This window comes from Phyllobates terribilis, unplaced genomic scaffold (genome assembly GCF_046119375.1).
Source record: "Phyllobates terribilis strain yellow unplaced genomic scaffold, ASM4611937v1 Scaffold_11__3_contigs__length_659146591, whole genome shotgun sequence".
NCBI lineage: Eukaryota > Metazoa > Chordata > Amphibia > Anura > Dendrobatidae > Phyllobates > Phyllobates terribilis.
This window is the reverse complement of record NW_027362771.1, coordinates 191,503,540-191,523,623: the sequence shown is the minus strand read 5'-3', so window position 1 is coordinate 191,523,623 and position 20,084 is coordinate 191,503,540.

The window sequence follows — 20,084 nt, the reverse complement described above, 5'->3', positions numbered from 1 at the left end:
CTTATGGTTATTTGTTCATTTCTTTATATGCTACAGATATGGCAGAGATTAGAAACACTTTACTTTTCAGTTTACCAGTGGAAAGGGACACTGGAAAATAAATGCCAGAGGCCAATATTCAATCTGCAGCTGTGTCCTTGGCTACACACAAGCTATTTTGTGTCTTGCCAAAAATAAGTCAGTCATATTTGCCTATTGGTGCAAAAAAACAGCCAGGCCTACATTTCACCCATTTATTGTTGCAGGATTTTACATTGTTTTTGGTTTCTGGCATAAAAAATCCAAACGATTATATAAAATGATTTGTGGATGTGTCACGAGGTTCATAACTAGAGTTGAGCTAAAGATCTAAAGGTCCAGCGTCCACGTCAGTACTCTGTAGCAGCCAGACCAGGGCAGGGCGAGCAGGGCTGGTCGTAGGTTGAATGGTATAAGGTGCAAAAACACCGCATTGTTTCAGTCACCTGGGTGAGATCATACAGCCAATGCCTGATGGATTGGGCAGCATGTATCAGGTGTCAGGTTCACTTTAAAGGGACCCCCACCTCTCATTAAAAAATAAATGCATAACACATAGCTGAAATACTTAGCGCTCTCCTTTTAACGCTGGGGCTACATGACGACATAGGCTGCACAACCATAGATAGCTGTGTGCTGCTGCTACATTACAGGACAGTGCAAGTGACATTATGACCTGCAAGGTATCATGACCAGGACAAGCAAGTCACAAACAAATCCAAACAATACCATCTTTTAGCCATTTGATGGTCATGGTCTCAGTACCCTGCGAGTTGCAATGCCATCCTATTAACTTACACTATGCTGCCATTTTCCAGGTTTGCATGTAGCACCAGGTAATCTTTCTGTTAATGATTTACTCTGATTCCAGTCGCATTTCTTCATGAATGTAAAATGGCTGCGAGCATCCTCTATGCCCACTGTGCTTTGTAAGTCTGAGCCACTCTACCAGTCATAGGCTTGTCCATCTAAAAGTAGAAGGGGGTGTCTCATACTACCAAAGAACAGTAAAAAACCAAGCAATGTGAACTGAGGTCTAAGATGGTAGACATGCAAGAATTAGGAGCATGTTCACACTAGCAAAAAGAAGCAAAACCTGCAAAAGACAAAAGACAAAAGACAAAAATATATCTCATACCCTACCATCATTATATATAAATGTAAAGCAAAGTTGCATAATAAATATAGGGTACTTAGTGAACTATTTTTGATCAAAAAAAGTATACAAGCCGTCCCACCAGCGGCAAGGTGACCCTAAATTGGGACGGTACCTATACTGCCTATATTAAAAACCTTACTGTATATCAAAGTTGAAGCAATGCATATAAAAGGGTAGACAAATAGGACCGGGTCCCAACTCCAGACCACCCAGGCCCGTGATAAGCTACATATATACCAGTCAGCTCAACAAAAGGGAATGCCACACCCTTAAATTGCACAGAATGCAAACAAGATAAAAAACCAAGCAATGTGAACTGAGGTCTAAGATGGTAGACATGCAAGAATTAGGAGCATGTTCACACTAGCAAAAAGAAGCAAAACCTGCAAAAGACAAAAATATATCTCATACCCTACCATCATTATATATAAATGTAAAGCAAAGTTGCATAATAAATATAGGGTACTTAGTGAACTATTTTTGATCAAAAAAAGTATACAAGCCGTCCCACCAGCGGCAAGGTGACCCTAAATTGGGACGGTACCTATACTGCCTATATTAAAAACCTTACTGTATATCAAAGTTGAAGCAATGCATATAAAAGGGTAGACAAATAGGACCGGGTCCCAACTCCAGACCACCCAGGCCCGTGGTAAGCTACATATATACCAGTCAGCTCAACAAAAGGGAATGCCACACCCTTAAATTGCACAGAATGCAAACAAGATAAAAAACCAAGCAATGTGAACTGAGGTCTAAGATGGTAGACATGCAAGAATTAGGAGCATGTTCACACTAGCAAAAAGAAGCAAAACCTGCAAAAGACAAAAGACAAAAATATATCTCATACCCTACCATCATTATATATAAATGTAAAGCAAAGTTGCATAATAAATATAGGGTACTTAGTGAACTATTTTTGATCAAAAAAAGTATACAAGCCGTCCCACCAGCGGCAAGGTGACCCTAAATTTGGACGGTACCTATACTGCCTATATTAAAAACCTTACTGTATATCAAAGTTGAAGCAATGCATATAAAAGGGTAGACAAATAGGACCGGGTCCCAACTCCAGACCACCCAGGCCCGTGGTAAGCTACATATATACCAGTCAGCTCAACAAAAGGGAATGCCACACCCTTAAATTGCACAGAATGCAAACAAGATAAAAAACCAAGCAATGTGAACTGAGGTCTAAGATGGTAGACATGCAAGAATTAGGAGCATGTTCACACTAGCAAAAAGAAGCAAAACCTGCAAAAGACAAAAGACAAAAGACAAAAATATATCTCATACCCTACCATCATTATATATAAATGTAAAGCAAAGTTGCATAATAAATATAGGGTACTTAGTGAACTATTTTTGATCAAAAAAAGTATACAAGCCGTCCCACCAGCGGCAAGGTGACCCTAAATTGGGACGGTACCTATACTGCCTATATTAAAAACCTTACTGTATATCAAAGTTGAAGCAATGCATATAAAAGGGTAGACAAATAGGACCGGGTCCCAACTCCAGACCACCCAGGCCCGTGGTAAGCTACATATATACCAGTCAGCTCAACAAAAGGGAATGCCACACCCTTAAATTGCACAGAATGCAAACAAGATAAAAAACCAAGCAATGTGAACTGAGGTCTAAGATGGTAGACATGCAAGAATTAGGAGCATGTTCACACTAGCAAAAAGAAGCAAAACCTGCAAAAGACAAAAGACAAAAGACAAAAATATATCTCATACCCTACCATCATTATATATAAATGTAAAGCAAAGTTGCATAATAAATATAGGGTACTTAGTGAACTATTTTTGATCAAAAAAAGTATACAAGCCGTCCCACCAGCGGCAAGGTGACCCTAAATTGGGACGGTACCTATACTGCCTATATTAAAAACCTTACTGTATATCAAAGTTGAAGCAATGCATATAAAAGGGTAGACAAATAGGACCGGGTCCCAACTCCAGACCACCCAGGCCCGTGGTAAGCTACATATATACCAGTCAGCTCAACAAAAGGGAATGCCACACCCTTAAATTGCACAGAATGCAAACAAGATAAAAAACCAAGCAATGTGAACTGAGGTCTAAGATGGTAGACATGCAAGAATTAGGAGCATGTTCACACTAGCAAAAAGAAGCAAAACCTGCAAAAGACAAAAATATATCTCATACCCTACCATCATTATATATAAATGTAAAGCAAAGTTGCATAATAAATATAGGGTACTTAGTGAACTATTTTTGATCAAAAAAAGTATACAAGCCGTCCCACCAGCGGCAAGGTGACCCTAAATTGGGACGGTACCTATACTGCCTATATTAAAAACCTTACTGTATATCAAAGTTGAAGCAATGCATATAAAAGGGTAGACAAATAGGACCGGGTCCCAACTCCAGACCACCCAGGCCCGTGGTAAGCTACATATATACCAGTCAGCTCAACAAAAGGGAATGCCACACCCTTAAATTGCACAGAATGCAAACAAGATAATGAAAGTAAGTCTGAGCCACTCTACCAGTCATAGGCTTGTCCATCTAAAAGTAGAAGGGGGTGTCTCATACTACCAAAGAACAGTGTGTAATCTAGCCTGGGATACTCCCCCCACCAAAGCAGGGGAGTGGCTCATACATATAAAGTACAATGTGCATAATGGAAGGTGACATTTTAAGTACATGAAGAGAGTGAAAATCAGAGGAACAGTTCCAGAAAGATTTATAAAGAGGGCACCAGGTGTTTTAACTGTGCATTATCCATTCATTGTGAAAATGTCATTGCCACATGAAGGGTCACTTTAAGCTTCCATGATTTTCTTTTTAGCTGGAGACGATTATACACATTGTTGTGATTGTAGTTATTATCATTTAAAGGTCACAGAAAATATTGCTATGTCTGTAATTGATTTTTGGATAAATGGTGAAAAAGAAAAATTGAGTTTGGCAATTGGTAGTTTTAGGGCTCTGTCACACACAAGCTGTTTTTTCAGGGTTATTAATCACTTGTAAAAAAAATATATGAATTTCAAGAGTTTTTCTTTGCAGCCACCTACTTGCCACTATCTTCTAAATGGCACCCAGACTTGTTGTGTCATGCTATAAAGATCAAGGGTAATCTCCAACCAACTTACATTCCTTACTGAAGACATGTATTCTGTTACAACTGTACTGATTTCTGTCCCTTCTATTTCTGCTTTAACATTTGTTGTGGGTTATTTGTAACTTCGACAGTCCTGCTTTTATACCTGGGACTTTTGGTGTCACTTAATCAAGATGCTATGGGGTTAATTATTGTCTGTTTTTATTACTCCTTTCTTAGAGCCCTGGGCAGGGCTGTCTGCTTATTAATCCAATGGGCCTATGACGTCCACTGCCAGTCAATATGTTCTGTTCACCTGGTCTATATTCTTAGTCCTTGCTCCTGGTGTGTCTCCTGATTTATCCTGTTTTGTTATCTCAGCTTGTATTTGACCAATTGTGCTCTGATTTTGTCATTGATATGACCTCTTGGTATCAACCCTGCCAACAGCTTGCTTCACCAGTCAACAGCTGAGTCCATGGCCCCAGTCTGGGGGTCCCTGTCTATGTCCAAATCCCTGTACAGAGGTTAAAGGATGAAGGCCAGGGCACATCCTGGAAACTGGTAAACAGAGTGGATTGCAGTAAATCTGCCCATGAAAGCTCTATTAACAGCTGCCAGGCTTCCACAAACAATACAACCATGACATATACAATATATGCAGGTCACACCATATACAGTATTTCTGATAGGTGGGGATCTCATCATTGGGACCACTATTTCCTAGGAAAATGTGGTCTCCTGACCCCTGTTTTCCTGAATAGGTGGTCAGTAAGGATTGCAAGCACTGCATTCCGTAGGATATGAGGGCAGCCTTTTTGTTTACTAAAAGGGAGTGGATTCAAAAGTCAGACAACATTTATCAGTCAAACATGGCTTGTCCTGCTGATATACCATAAAAATGTATGTTGGGTAAATGCCTTTAATGTATTATTATAAGGTATCATATACTTTTATAAATCTCATGTGCAGTAATAGTTTTTCAAGCCATGTGTTCTTAAAAAAATGGTGTAAGGTGGTACCTGAACGCTCAATTATCTTCAACAGAGTTTGAGGTATTTCACAACATGCAATGAATTCTTGATGACATTCCCAGGAGCATTGGAATGCAACTTGACGGAAAAACTACTTAAGTGTAGTAGGCAGCTCACACACTTTACTGTTACTATCTTTAAAGGTTTGACAAAAAGAAGCCAGGCACTTTTTCAGTCAAAATGTGCATAGCAATGAGAGGCCCTTTCTTTTCTCAGGTTTAGGGAACATCGGGTAATAAATTAGGGAACTGGATTATTTCCAAATAAACAGTTTATTAACTCAGTTGTTCTTGCTACAACCAGTTAAGATTAAGTTCAAACTTAAAGCAACTACAGAAAAAAAAGTGTTATGCACCACTCTCGGATAGGCTGGGCTCAGTTCTTACTATGGCTTCCTGCCTTTGCTGTGCTGTGCTCCATGTCAGGTTTTACAGGTTGTCTCTTAAGGCCCATTTAGAGACTGTCATGCCAGGTGTAAGTGCAACACAGAGGGAAAAGAGAGAGGGAGCCCAGACACTATCAGAAGGGGGAAGTGAAGACCTCCTAGTCTGGTCTAGCGTCACCCTGTCTCAACTAACGTCACTATATAGCCTCCTCAGCTGTCGCTGATCGCGTGCCTTGCCCTACTTTCCCTGGCGTATGGCTACAGCTAGAGATGGAAGGAGATGAGCACTAGTCAACCTCCACTAAAACTCTAAAGACAACAAGGGTAGACAACAAAATAGACTAATATTAACCAACAGGCCAGACCGCATATCAAATATACGAGTTGGGGGTCACTTGGGTAATAGTGATCACAAAATAAGCTTTCATGTATCCTTTAATAAGATGTGTAGTAGAGGGGTTACAAGGACACTAAACTTCAGGAAGGCAAATTTCCAATGGTTGAGAGATGATCTTAGTGCAATAAACTGGGACGATATCCTGAGACATAAAACTACAGAAAGCAAATGGGAGACATTTATTAGCATCCTGAATACGACGTGTGCACAATATATACCCTATGGGAATAAACATGCTAGAAATAAGAGTAAACCATTATGGCTAAATAGAGCTGCAATAAGTGACAAAAATAAAGCATTTAGAGAACTAAAGCAAGTAGGTAGTGATGAGGCATTAAATAAATACAGAAAATTAAATAAATTATGTAAAAACCAAATCAAGGTAGCAAAGACTGAGACAGAAAATCATTGGCAGAGAAAGTAAAAATAATCCCAATATATTCTTTAACTACATAAATAGTAAGAAACTAAAAAATGATAGTGTTGGCCCCCTTAAAAATAGTCTGGGTGAAATGGTGGATGAGGATGAGGAAAAAGCCAATATGCTAAATGATTTTTTTTCAACCGTATTTACACAAGAAAATTGCATGACAGAAAACATGATTAGCGATAACAAAAATTCTCCAGTAAATGTCACTTGCTTAACCCAGCAGGAAGTACGGCGGCGTCTAAAAATCACTAAAGTTGACAAATCCCCGGGCCTGGATGGGATACACCCGCGAGTACTGCAGGAATTAAGTAACGTCATAGATAGACCATTATTTTTAATCTTTAAAGATTCCATAATAACAGGGTCTGTACCACAAGACTGGCGTATAGCAAATGTGGTGCCAATATTCAAAAAGGGGACAAAAACCGAACTTGGAAATTATAGGCCAGTAAGCTTAACCTCTACTGTGGGTAAAATCCTGGAGGGTTTCCTAAGAGATGCTATACTAGAGTATCTGAAGAAGAATAACCTCATGACCCAATATCAACATGGGTTTACGAGGGACTGTTCCTGTCAAACTAATCTGATCAGCTTTTATGAGGAGGCAAGTTCTGGACTGGACCAAGAAAATGCAGTGGATGTTGTGTATATGGACTTTTCAAAAGCTTTTGATACAGTTCCACACAAAAGGTTGATACATAAAATGAGAACAATGGGGATAGGGGAAAATATATGTATGTGGGTTAAGAACTGGCTCAGTGATAGGAAACAAAGGGTGGTTATTAATGGAACACACTCAGACTGGGTCTCAGTTAACAGTGGGGTACCACAGGGGTCAGTATTGGGCTCGCTTCTTTTTAACATATTTATTAATGACCTTGTATGGGGCATACAGAGTAATATTTCAATATTTGCAGATGACACTAAACTCTGCAGGGTAATCAAAACAGAGGAGGACAATTTTATATTACAGGGGGATCTATGTAAACTAGAAGCTTGGGCTGATAAATGGTAAATGAGCTTTAATGGGGATAAATGTAAGGTAATGCACTTGGGCAGAGGAAATAAAATGTATAATTATATGCTTAATTGTAAATCACTGGGCAAAACTGTAACTGAAAAAGACCTGGGTGTATTGATGGACGACAAGCTCATGTTTGGTAGCTAGAGTCAGGCAGCTGCTGCAAAGGCAAATAGAATAATGGGATGAATTAAAAGAGGCATAGATGCTCATGAGGAGAACATAATTTTACCTCTATACAAGTCACTAGTGCGACCACACTTAAAATACTGTGTACAGTTCTGGTCTCCGGTGCATAAGAAAGACATAGCTGAACTAGAGCAGGTGCAGAGAAGAGCGACCAAGGTTATTAGAGGACTGGGGGGTCTGCAATACCAAGACAGGTTATTACACTTGGGGTTATTTAGTTTGGAAAAACGAAGGCTTAGGGGTGATCTTATTACGATGTACAAGTATATGATGGGACAGTACAAAGACCTTTCTACTGATCCTTTTACTCTGAGGCCTGAGCCGGGGACAAGGGGGCATCTTCTACGTCTGGAGGAAAGAAGGTTTAATCATAATCACAGACACAGATTCTTTACTGTAAGAGCAGTGAGATTATGGAACTCTCTGCCGCATGAAGTTGTAATGAGTGATTCACTACTAAAATTTAAGAAGGGCATGGATGTGTAGCGCCCCGAGGGTTTGGTTGCTACAGGGGTATTGCACCTCAACCAGAGGTGTGATATTCCACTCCCGGGTAAGGATGGAGTATGGACCAGGGCTCAGTAGCTGCATACACACACTCCTCATTTCCGGGGGACAGTTCGCAGATGCTCCCATTTATTGCAGGCACAACTGACCATGTCCCTGGCTGGAGTGGGGAGGGGGGAGAGAACCCGGTGATGTAGGAGCAGAAGGGGATGGTTTCTGGAGCATAGGAAGGAGCTCATTGGTTGCTGGTCACCTGAGCTCAGACACAGTAAAGTAGATAAAAGGTGGGGGCCATCTTAGGAGAGTGTTCAGTCGGTCAGAGAAGAGAAGGAGTTCAGCCAGAGAGGGCTGACAGGGAGCTGTGGCTCAGCCTGAGCTCAGCTCCACGAGGCAGGCCTAGGGTGAAGGCCGGAGCCAGAAGGGAGAAGAGGAGAAGGAGAAGGAAGGAAGAAAGGTGGAGAGAAAGAGGAGTAGAAAGGCTCCAGAGACAAGAAGGCAGAAGGGACCCTAAGAACCCATGAGATAACGGGTGAAGGGTCAGGCAGAATAAGGGTACCGGATTCCCAAGTTGGTGGAGGTAAATCATCCCTCAGCCAAAGACCGGAGGTCGTGATCATCTATTGGTGCGACCCCCTGCCACACCCACTAGGAAGGCACCACATAGGGTCAGGGAAACCGGCGACAGGTTTCACCAAGAGAAGGCCCGAGGCAGCTGGACAGAAGTGTGGTCACTGGTGGGGCACGAGAGGCCAGAGAAAGGACAGAAGGGGGTCCTGTGCCATACTCCTGAATTGCCTGGGGGTTGACCGAGCTCCTCACCTGGTGGACGCAGCATGGCTTGGGCAGTCATTCCCTGCAGAAGTGACTCAGATAACAACTGTGAGTAAAAGACCCTGGACTGCATCACTGACTCTGTGTGATTTATGCTGCTCCTGCACCATCACCCCTAGCATCCCTGCATGCTGCCCTGAGGCTACACTCTTCCCGTGGGGAGTTATACTATCTCTGCTGCACACACCATCAGCCTCAGTGGACTGCCTTGCAGTGGCGGTCCTCCCAGACCGCAATCCATGGGTGGCGTAGTCAGACATTTCATAGCTCTAAATATAGACTGCCACAGCATTTGGTCTGACCACCCTGAGCCACGGGATCGGGTTGCCACTACTACCCCCATCATTGCACTGAAGCCCGGTTCCGAGTGCCCGCAGGGGGCGAGTCAGCTTTGGCGTAGTCGGCAGGATTGTGACCAACCCGCCACAAATGGGTATTGCGTGCCTGAAAAGAGACTGTTTCACTGTATTAAAAATGGCGCCCGCCCCAGAAGAACGGACGCCATAATGTGCACGCCAAAAGACAACAGGAAGCCACCTCCCATCGTGGGCCAGGCCCCAGAATGGCGCCAAAGAAGGAGCCCACCCCCAACAGCCAAGAGTGCGGCTGTGGAGATGTCCATCAAGGTGGGGGGGCTGCCCCTGAGAGTGATTGTCAGCAGATTGCCCCAGGACCACCCCCAGCAGTGGTGGAAAGAGAAGAAAACTGCGGGGCAGGGTGTGGTTTGGATCAGTTTCGCCAGACCACACGCGGAGATGGAGAGGAGCGTCAACTCCAGCACCCTGGCAAGCGGCCTGCTGCAGGCCGAGGCGGCCCCGTACAGCCTCACGGAGCTGATGGCTCAGCTCCCCACAGAAGACCCTGAGTTCCTGCGAACTGCGCTGGAGGAGCTGGACCAGAGGATGGTGCGAGCGCAGAGAGACGTCGTAGCCGGGTGGAGAGAGGAGATGGCCCGGTGGGTCGCGGCCCGGCAGCAAGAGACACTGCCAGCACCCGACAGCGCGCCTGCCCCCGAGGATGGAGAGAGGAGACCAGAGGCCGAGGACGATGCTGCGGTATAGGCAATTAAGGCGGACGCCCCTGCCCCAGGTCCTGACACCGTAGCCTTACCGCTGGATCCCGTCGCGGAGCCAGAAGTCCTGGGAGCCGCTGCAGCTTCCACGCTCCCACCGCAGACACCTAGGCCGCAAGCCACGAGCACCGTCGCTGAGCCACGCCCCCGTCGTGCCCTCTGACCCCGAGCGCAAAAGGAAGAGGCCCGCTACAGGCCCGATCGCAAGGCCTGTCCACCCCAGTTGCCTCCCGACCGCGTGCGACCCCGGTCCCAAAGCCACCACCTCTGGGCGCGGACCTGCACGCCCAACATACGGGTCCGGACAGACAGCCCTTTACCTGGCCGCCCGGGTGGGTTAATCCTCGGCAAAGGGGAGGCCCGTCCGCGGAGACCGGAGCTCCTCTGCTTCCACCCCTGCCTGACCCACAACCTGTTGAAGGTCCCCAGCTCCCGGTCGAGGAGGTCCAGTATGAGTGGGACCCGACAGGAGAAGATCTCATGGGGTTCTCACAGGAGACGGGGGCGGCCGCAGCCCGTAGACGGGAGTTCTGTAACCGGCAGGTGGCGCAGTTTGAACGAGAGAGGCGGGCGCGGCGACAGAGACAGGAACAGCTACACGCCCGGAGCGCGGAGCAGAAGATGCGCGTCCGGCGAGACCCCCAGTCTGCGCAAGGTCCCAGAATCATTGGGACCGTCGTCAAATTCCAACAGGTGCAAGGATGGGGTTTCATCCGGGACCCGACCACGGACACGGATGTGTTCGTTACCCGGAGGGATGTGGGAGCCACCTGCAAGAAGGCCACCCGGAACGAGATCTGTTCCCAGGAGACTTAGTGTCCTACACCTGACACCGGGGCCTAAAGGGATGGTATGCCCTCCATGTCCAGAGAATCAGAGAGGAGCAGCACCCTGAATCAGAACCCGAGTATCAGGAGGACCCGGACGGGTCTGAAGATCCATATGAGGAGGAAGAAGGAGCGTCTGGAGGACACCGCTACTAGTGAGTGGCAGAGTACCTGTGTACATAGTTGCCCGTCAGGGTAAAAGGAACTGTTTGTGTGATACCTGATTGAACTGTTACCTGGCTGAGGACTGAGAGCAGCCATCCCTCTTCCCTACCTGGCTGAGGACTAAGAGCGGCCATTCCCCTTTTCCAGCCAGCCGAGGACTGGGAGCGGCCAATTCCCTGTGGGTGGTTGCGCTTCTTGGGGTGCCCCCTGCTGGTTTTATAAAAAGACTGCAACGTCTACCTCGGGACAAAGTGTCCCTCATGTTTGAAAGTTGCTGAAGTTTTGCACTTATTGAAAAAATGGACACCTGGTCGCAAGTTGCACAGTGGCCAGTGAAGAAGAGAATCTACTAAAAGAATGTTTTACCTGAAAAGTTTTATATGCTGCTAAAAGAGTTTTATGGTGTTTTATATGTGTAAAGAAAGTCTTGTAATATTTGTTAAAAGAGAAAAATGTACTAGTAACTTTGAAAGAGAAAAGTGCCTCCCATAAAGGGATGGGTTAAATGGTTTATAATCTTATATGTGAATGCATTCTAAAAATTTTGCATGTTTATGAATTGTCTTTTGCTTTGTTCCAGCCCGAGGACGTGTTGTGGTTTACCAGGGGGGAATGTAGCACCCCGAGGGTTCGGTTGCTACTGGGGTATTGCACCTCAACCAGAGGTGTGATATTCCACTCCTGGGTAAGGATGGAGTATGGACCAGGGCTCAGTAGCTGCATACACACACTCCTCATTTCCAGGGGACAGTTCGCAGATGCTCCCATTTATTGCAGGCACAACTGACCATGTCCCTGGCTGGAGTGGAGAGGGGGGAGAGAACCCGGTGATGTAGGAGCAGAAGGGGATGGTTTCTGGAGCATAGGAAGGAGCTCATTGGTTGCAGGTCACCTGAGCTCAGACACAGTAAAGTAGATAAAAGGTGGGGGCCATCTTAGGAGAGTGTTCAGTCGGTCAGAGAAGAGAAGGAGATCAGCCAGGGAGGGCTGACAGGGAGCTGTGGCTCAGCCTGAGCTCAGCTCCACGAGGCAGGCCTAGGGTGAAGGCCAGAGCCAGAAGGGAGAAGAGGAGAAGGAGAAGGAAGGAAGAAAGGTGGAGAGAAAGAGGAGTAGAAAGGCTCCAGAGACAAGAAGGCAGAAGGGACCCTAAGAACCCAGAGATAACGGGTGAATGGTCAGGTAGAATAACGGTACCGGATTCCCAAGTTGGTGGAGGTAAATCATCCCTCAGCCAAAGACCGGAAGTCGTGATCATCTATTGGTGTGACCCCCTGCTACACCCACTTGGAAGGCACCACATAGGGTCAGGGAAACCGGCGACAGGTTTCACCAAGAGAAGGCCCGAGGCAGCTGGACAGAAGTGTGGTCACTGGTGGGGTACGAGAGGCCAGAGAAAGGAGAAGGGGGTCCTGTGCCATACTCCTGAATTGCCTGCGGGTTGACCGAGCTCCTCACCTGGTGGACGCAGCACGGCTTGGGCAGTCATTCCCTGCAGAAGTGACTCGGATAAAAACTGTGAGTAAAAGACCCTGGGCTGCATCACTGACTTTGTGTGATTTATGTTGTGCCTGCACCATCACCCCCAGCATCCCTGCACGCTGCCCTGAGGCTACACTCTTCCCGTGGGGAGTTATACTATCTCTGCTGCACACACCATCAGCCTCAGTGGACTGCCTTGCAGCGGCGGTTCTCCCTGACCGCAATCCACGGGTGGCGTAGTCGGACATTTCATAGCTCTAAATATAGACTGCCACAGCATTTGGTCTGACCACCCTGAGCCACGGGATCGGGTTGCCACTACTACCCCCATCATTGCACTGAAGCCCGGTTCCGAGTGCCCCACGGTGCAGGGGGTGAGTCAGATGCCTTTCTTGAAAAGTAGAATATTACAGGTTATATATACTAGATTGCTTGATAGGGCGTTGATCCAGGGAACTAGTCTGATTGTCGTATGGAGTCAGGAAGGAATTTTTTTCCCCAATGTGGAGCTTAGTGTTTGCCACATGGAATTTTTTTGCTTTCCTCTGGATCAACATGTTAGGCTATGGGTTGAACTAGATGGACTTAGTCTTCCTTCAACCTTAAAAACTATGTTAAAATAGGGGAAAATGGCTTAGCTTTAGATGAACTCCAAATGTGCACACGGCCTCAAGCTCCAGAGAGGACGAGGTACTGCTAAGCTTCACAAGTAGAAATGAATATAACCGGCGACGCCCTCTCAGACACACCAGGTATATATACACCAAGGCCAGAGAGCAAATTAGCAAGATAGAGGTAGTCACCCGGTCCTAAAGACAGCCTCCTATCTAAGCAGCTGTCTGTAATGCCAAACGTGAAGATCTCCTGAAACCCACTGTAGGGTGACTGTCTGTCACCTCTGACACACCCGTGACAGAGACAGACCCTTGTCTTAGTATTGAGACTCTAGAGGTCAGTTGTAGTTTCAAGTGGTCGACTATCTGTTCACACAGTGCAGCCATCTTACAATTCTAATGTGATTCATGTATATCCTCAGTCTTGTCGGTTAAGCTTCAACTTGCCACATTCTGGTTTAACTCATCAGTTTCAGTAAGCATAAAGAACAGTTATAGGACTCTGTTAATATTGCGCATTCATCTTGCAAAACTCCTTAGATTCCTACATAACTTCAGTCCTGCTGGTTAACCCGCTAGCCACCTTTTGTTTTAACCTATCAGTTGCAGAAAGCAAAATTAACTATTATTAGATTCTGTTCATATTGTGTATTCATCTTTGCAAAATGCCTGTGGTTCATCTGCAGGTACTCCCTCCTGGTTCTGTGGTTTCCAGTGTCCAAGTCCTTGCTGTCCCACTTGCCCTCCACCCTTATGCGCTGATGCCATGGGTCCATGTATCCACCCTAACCTATAGTAATATAGCACTATAGTAATAATAATGTAAAGACAGTGTGGTTTATACTGTAAAATATCATAAACTCTAGTAATTTTTACTACATAGATGAGTATGGACAGCCAACTTATGTTATCCATGAACACAGTCATGTACAAAAGTAAGGACACCCCATGTAATTTAATAAACCGAAAATTATATTTAATTTTCCTTCTGTTGTATCCTTTGGCAGAATCAACTTCCAGAGGGCCTTTCTACCATCCTCTCACTGATTGACAGAGTGAATATATTTTCTACTTTTGAAGTTTGTGGAATTTTGCATGCACAGCCCCTTTCCAAACCTCTCACATCATCGCTGTGGACTTTAGAACTAGGCTTTGGTCATTTAAGACCACCACATTTTTTCAGCCATTCCTTAAGGCCCCATCACACTAAGCGAGATCGCTAGCGAGATCACTAGCGAGTCACAAGTTTTGTGACGCAACAGCGACCTCAGTAGCGATCTCGCTATGTTTGACACTAAGCAGCGACCAGGCCCCTGCTATGAGATCGCTGGTCGTGTCGGAATGGTCTGGACATTTCTTTGATCGTTGAGACCCCGCTGGGTAGCATGCATCGGTGTGTTTGACACCTTACCAATGACCTCGTTGACGACTCAAACACAGAAGCACATAGGCGTGCATCGTTATACAGATCGTTACGGGTCGCCGCATCGTTGCTGCGTCGTTGGGAAGATCTGACTGTTTGACATCTCACCAGCGACCACATAGCGATGCAGCAACGATCCCTGACAGGTCGTATCGTTGTCGGGATCGCTATAGCGTCGCTAAGTGTGACTGGGCCTTTAGTGAATTTACTGGTTTGTTTAGGGTCCTTATCATAATACAAGGTCCACATACAACTGAGCTTCAACTTTCTGACATGTAATCTCACAGTATTTTCAAGCACCCACTCATACAATGAAGAAGTCATAGTGGATTCTCTGATTGTGAGCCACAGGTTGGAGACTATTTCTACGTACGCATAAAAAATCTGATTTTAGGTGACACCACTGTTTGTCCATTGTACGGTAGGCAGCTGGTAGAATATTTTACATGAAGAGGAAATTCTGTTCCATATTCAAGTTCTACATTTTCTGTGTGTTATGTGTATACAGGTTAAATAACTGAACTAAGGGTGGCATACAAAGCAAATATTATCTTTTAAGAAATTTGTCTCTCAACCGAAAGTTGAATGTTTCCTTGATGGCACTATGTATAGAATACAGTATACAGGAGTTTCAAGCATGCCACTGCTACCAATGTATTCTGGTTTTCGTGGACAATAAGAGGTTCTGAGGTGACATTTTCTTGTACTGATGAAGAGAACAGACAGTCAAGAAAGAGAAAAAGTGAAGTAGACCGGTTTCCTTAACAAAAAAAAAATTATTAATATTTCTATTCTTTTTTTTTTAGGGAAATAATGCAAAAGGGGAAAAAAGATTAACAGCTGGGGATTGCAGCTAGACTTTTACTTATGCAGTAATGTCGTTTTAATCTTACATTGCAGCTGTTGAACTCTAACCACATTCATGAAATCCAACTTGCTTCTATGGTACTTTCAACAATACTTTGATATTCAGAGATTACAATAGGACTTTTTTTCCTTTTCAGAATGTTATCCAAAAGCAAGAGCTTTGTAATTCCAGCACAAGATTTTATTGGATAGTTCCCCAAAGTATCTACCGTCCATTTCTTTTTTTCCTGAGTGAAGTACATCTGTACTTTCCGAATGATCTGAATTGGGTGTTATACCACTGTAGGCAGCATTGCAAAGGATATACTCTATTAATAGGATTAAGCCAGTTGTTTGAACTAATTATTTTACCTACATTAACTGACAAAATGTTTAACTATGTTACACAGACTAAATACAGAACACGGTCTCCTGGCAGAAGAGTGAAGCATACCTATCTTTATTTTAGCATAAATCGGTAGCATTTTTGAATATGTGAACTTTGTAATGTATCCTATTACGGGAAAAGTGTTATCTTCTTCACATTCCTGGAGTCTGGAGTTCCCTTTTTCCTGCCCATTTGATTTCTATAAATGTTCATAAACCTTCCCATTCAAGAAATCTATTAAAAGAGAACATTTCACTAAATTTCTCATGTTAAACTGGATACACAATGTAATAGTAGCTGTAGAGCGGAATAAGGTTTTATTTTATTATTATCATTATTATTATTTTTTTTATGCCTTTCCATTATAGAGATATTAGTAATTAAAGTATAATTATGAGTTAACTTTTGTTAAGTCCAAATGGGTGTTTTCACTGAGGGTGTGTACTATATGATGTTGATTAATCATAAGCAAGCAGCAACAGATTGGAGAAAGAACGCACCCCACTATAGTTTAGAGCAGGTTTCTCAGTGTGTGAGATATAAGGATACAGCTTTGGTCTCCTGGTCTAACCTCCTGCATGATTACAAAGTGCTGGGAGTAGAGCACAGATGACTTACGCTTTTCAGATAAGGTTATTGTATGAGCAGAGCAGGCTGTCATTATATGTCTCACACAGAAGTAGCCTGCTCTGCTCTCATTACAGAGCTATTACAAGAAGCTGTGAGCACAACAGACCCAAGTGTGATTACTGACACATCGGCAGATAGGCAATGTGGGGGGAGGGACAGTACAACAGAGCTAACAGTGCTATTAGAGGAGGAGAGGCGGTAGAAGGGTTTGTAAGGTAACACAGCTAAACTCAACTGTGTTGCCCCTATCCCACAGGTATAATAATGAAAGGTGTTCGTCATTTGTGCTCTACTCCCAGCACTTTCAAATCATACAGGAGGTTAGACCAGGAGATCAGGACTGACTGACATTATACATCTCACACACTGAGAAAACAGTTCTAAGCTATGATGGGGGCATGTTTTTCTTTTTACTGATTGTTACTGCCTGCTTATGATTGGTCAGCATTATACAGGGAGAAGAAGTACATTCGTACAGTGAAAACTATCTGGTAACACTCACCTTGACTTAGCTAAAGTTAACTTATTAGATGCCAATATCTCCACAAAGAAGAGAACAAATTCAAAGAAAAATAAACATGTTTTATTCTGCTGTGCAGTCACTATTACACTGTGTGTCCAGTTCAACATGAAAAAATTGAAGAAAGGTCTTCTTAAAATTAAAACAGTAAAAACTAGAGATAGAGGAGAAAAAATAACACCAGGATCTTTTCTTTTGTGTATGTGTGATGTGAGAGGATAGTGAGGGGGATCATGCTAATCATTGCCTGAGGTAGGGCTGGAAATTTTGTTTTGTCATGGTAAATACACTGTAATATTTAAGATACTGATTCATCTTGTGGTAAAAAAAAATATTCATGAATTTAGTATTTTTATAACCAAACAATCTTCATTGTGTGTAATCCGAAAGTATGACAGACCCAAGTTTACAAAGTTGCTGTAGAGAAAAATTAATATGCCTTCCCACTGTAAAAAAAAAGATCGTAAAACCAGAGTTTGACAAGTGATACTAAGCAGCAGACCAGGGCAGACCTTATATGGGACATATCTTCACATTGTGTCTTCACGCACAGCATAGTGACAGCTACCAACCACCGAAAGTTAAACTATTAAGAACATTGTTCTGAGAAGTAATTAAGACCTGGGATATATATGAGCAAAAAATATATTTTGCATTTCAAAGTAATTAATGTAATATTAATTGCTAATAATATTAATTGTAATACAGTATATGTAATGTAATATTTGTAATGTAATATTTGTAATGTATATGTAATATTAATTGCTTCTGGTTGTTGAAAGGGAATCTGTCAGCAAAATCAACTCTCTAAACTGTTTATATGGCTTTGTAGGCCAGCGAATGATAAACACATTGGTACTTTTATATTTATTGCCTGAATCCAGAGAGATCCACGCAATATGCAAATGAGGCATTAAGTGCCTTGTCAGAACCAGATCCCTTAACGAAACTCTGTCTCCTGGGGATATTTCCATTCTTAGCACCTCCCTCTGTAAAAGTGATAGCAACGTAAATGTGTCTGTCACATCAGGCGCCAGACAATAATCTAGCGGCTGCATGGATCACTGACGTCACAGACACATTGAGCCTTGGCTCAAAGAGGGGGAGGCGCTAAGGGTGGAAATAACTTCTGGAGCCAGAGTTTTGTTAAGTGCTCTGGGCAAGATAAAGCACTTAAAATTTCATTTATATATTGTGAAAATCGGATTTTCTGGATTCACGCAAAGGATAGCGAATATGAAAGTACCAATGTGTTTATCTATCACTGACTTACACCGCTTTAGGGAAGGTGATCTTGCTGACAGATTCCCAATAAATACTGTTATTTTTTCATTTTCATTAGATATGGTAACACCAATTGAGTCTACATGTGGAACATATAGTGTATTCTGTGCTATATACTACATAATGTACTATATGTAAAAGTTAATTGATTTTGATTGGAATGGTGATTACCCTATATTTTTAATTCTAGGGTTTTTACAATTTTTTTTCCATGTGCTGACAGCAAAGAGGCATAAGTCACACAGATAAATATACAATATCAGTGGCTGCATTGCCTTCCATTTTTATACGCCTCTGAGGGGAAGCAACAAAGTAGGAGTTGAAAAAAAAGAAATATTGTAGTAAATTGGGGTTAAAACTGTCCTTTACTTAGAAAAAGGTGGAAGTAGAAGGGTTCTTCATGATGGTGCTAAACTGATGGTATAGTCACTAGACAGATCTGAAAGATATGTATGATGCCGAGAGGATGTAGAGGGTGGGTGGTGTTAACCATGTGGAGTGCTACAATGACCTATTAAATGGAAGCCCTGGCAGAAGGGCTCAGGTGTGACCAGCCAGAGCCTGGATGGATGCTGGAGGATGGTTGGTGCCAAAATAGGTGTATGATAGGTGTATGTGAAGCACTATGTTGAGCAGCCTGAAGCAGGAGAGCAAGCAGCTGTGATCACAGGCCTAAGGAGAGACTCCTGGCTGCTGCAGGGGAAACACAGGAGGTGCCCACTGAGCAACACAGGACTGAAACCGGCCTGAAAATCATTGGAGCAGTGAGTAGACTATAGACCATTATTATATTGATGTGTTGAAAATCGTGATTACAGCTGTGATTCTGACCAAAATAGGTTTGGATGAATCATTCTTATCTCATTGAAAAATATTCAGCGAGTCCCCGGGTCACGCTGCTCTCTGTGTGACCCGGCGACTGTGAAGAGCGGTAACGTCACTGATATAACTGCTATTCCGAATCGCTGGGTTTTGCGCAGCACTGCGTGACCCAGAATGGTCTGTTGGTAAAGCTTATGGAGTGTGAGAATGAGGCTCCATAGGCTTTGTATGGAGGATTCGATGGATTTCGCTTGGACTACGTCGGACCTGTGTGGGAAATTTATTTTTTTTAATAAAGTGGTAAATGAGGGAAAGTGTCTGTTTTATTTCTCTGTGTTTTGTGTATGTTCTTTTCAGGTTTCCATTCGCTAGACTATGTCGGATTCGCTGGACTATGTTGGAGGCAGGGCCGGGGACACTGCGCATTGTGCTGTTCTGTGTTACCCCACACCACAGTAAGCATTATAGCAGCTATATACAGTACTCTGTAATTTAAGTTAAAAAAGCACATATGGTAAAACACTATACCACTGTGGTGAACTATAACTCCCAGCATGCCATAGGAGCTGTAGGACATGCTAGGAGTTATAGTTCTCCTCAGGGAAACCACATGACATAAATGTGGTGAACTATAACTCCCAGCATGCCATAGGAGCTGCAGGACATGCTAGGAGTTATAGTTCTCCTCAAAGGCAACCACATGACATAAATGGTACCTATGGGATCTTAAAGAGGACATACCATACGTGGCTGAAGTCATACAGCCAGTACCTGATACACGCTGCCTCAGGTAGGGTGTATCAGGTACTGGCTGTATGACTTCAGCCACGTATGTTTTTCGGCGTTTCAAAGAAAAACATACGGTCCAGTACTTTAACTGCCACAGGGACCGAGCCGCACTGGAGGAGTGACAATTGTCCTCCTGTGTGCATGTACAGGAAGAGACTTGTCAGTCATTGACAGCAGGA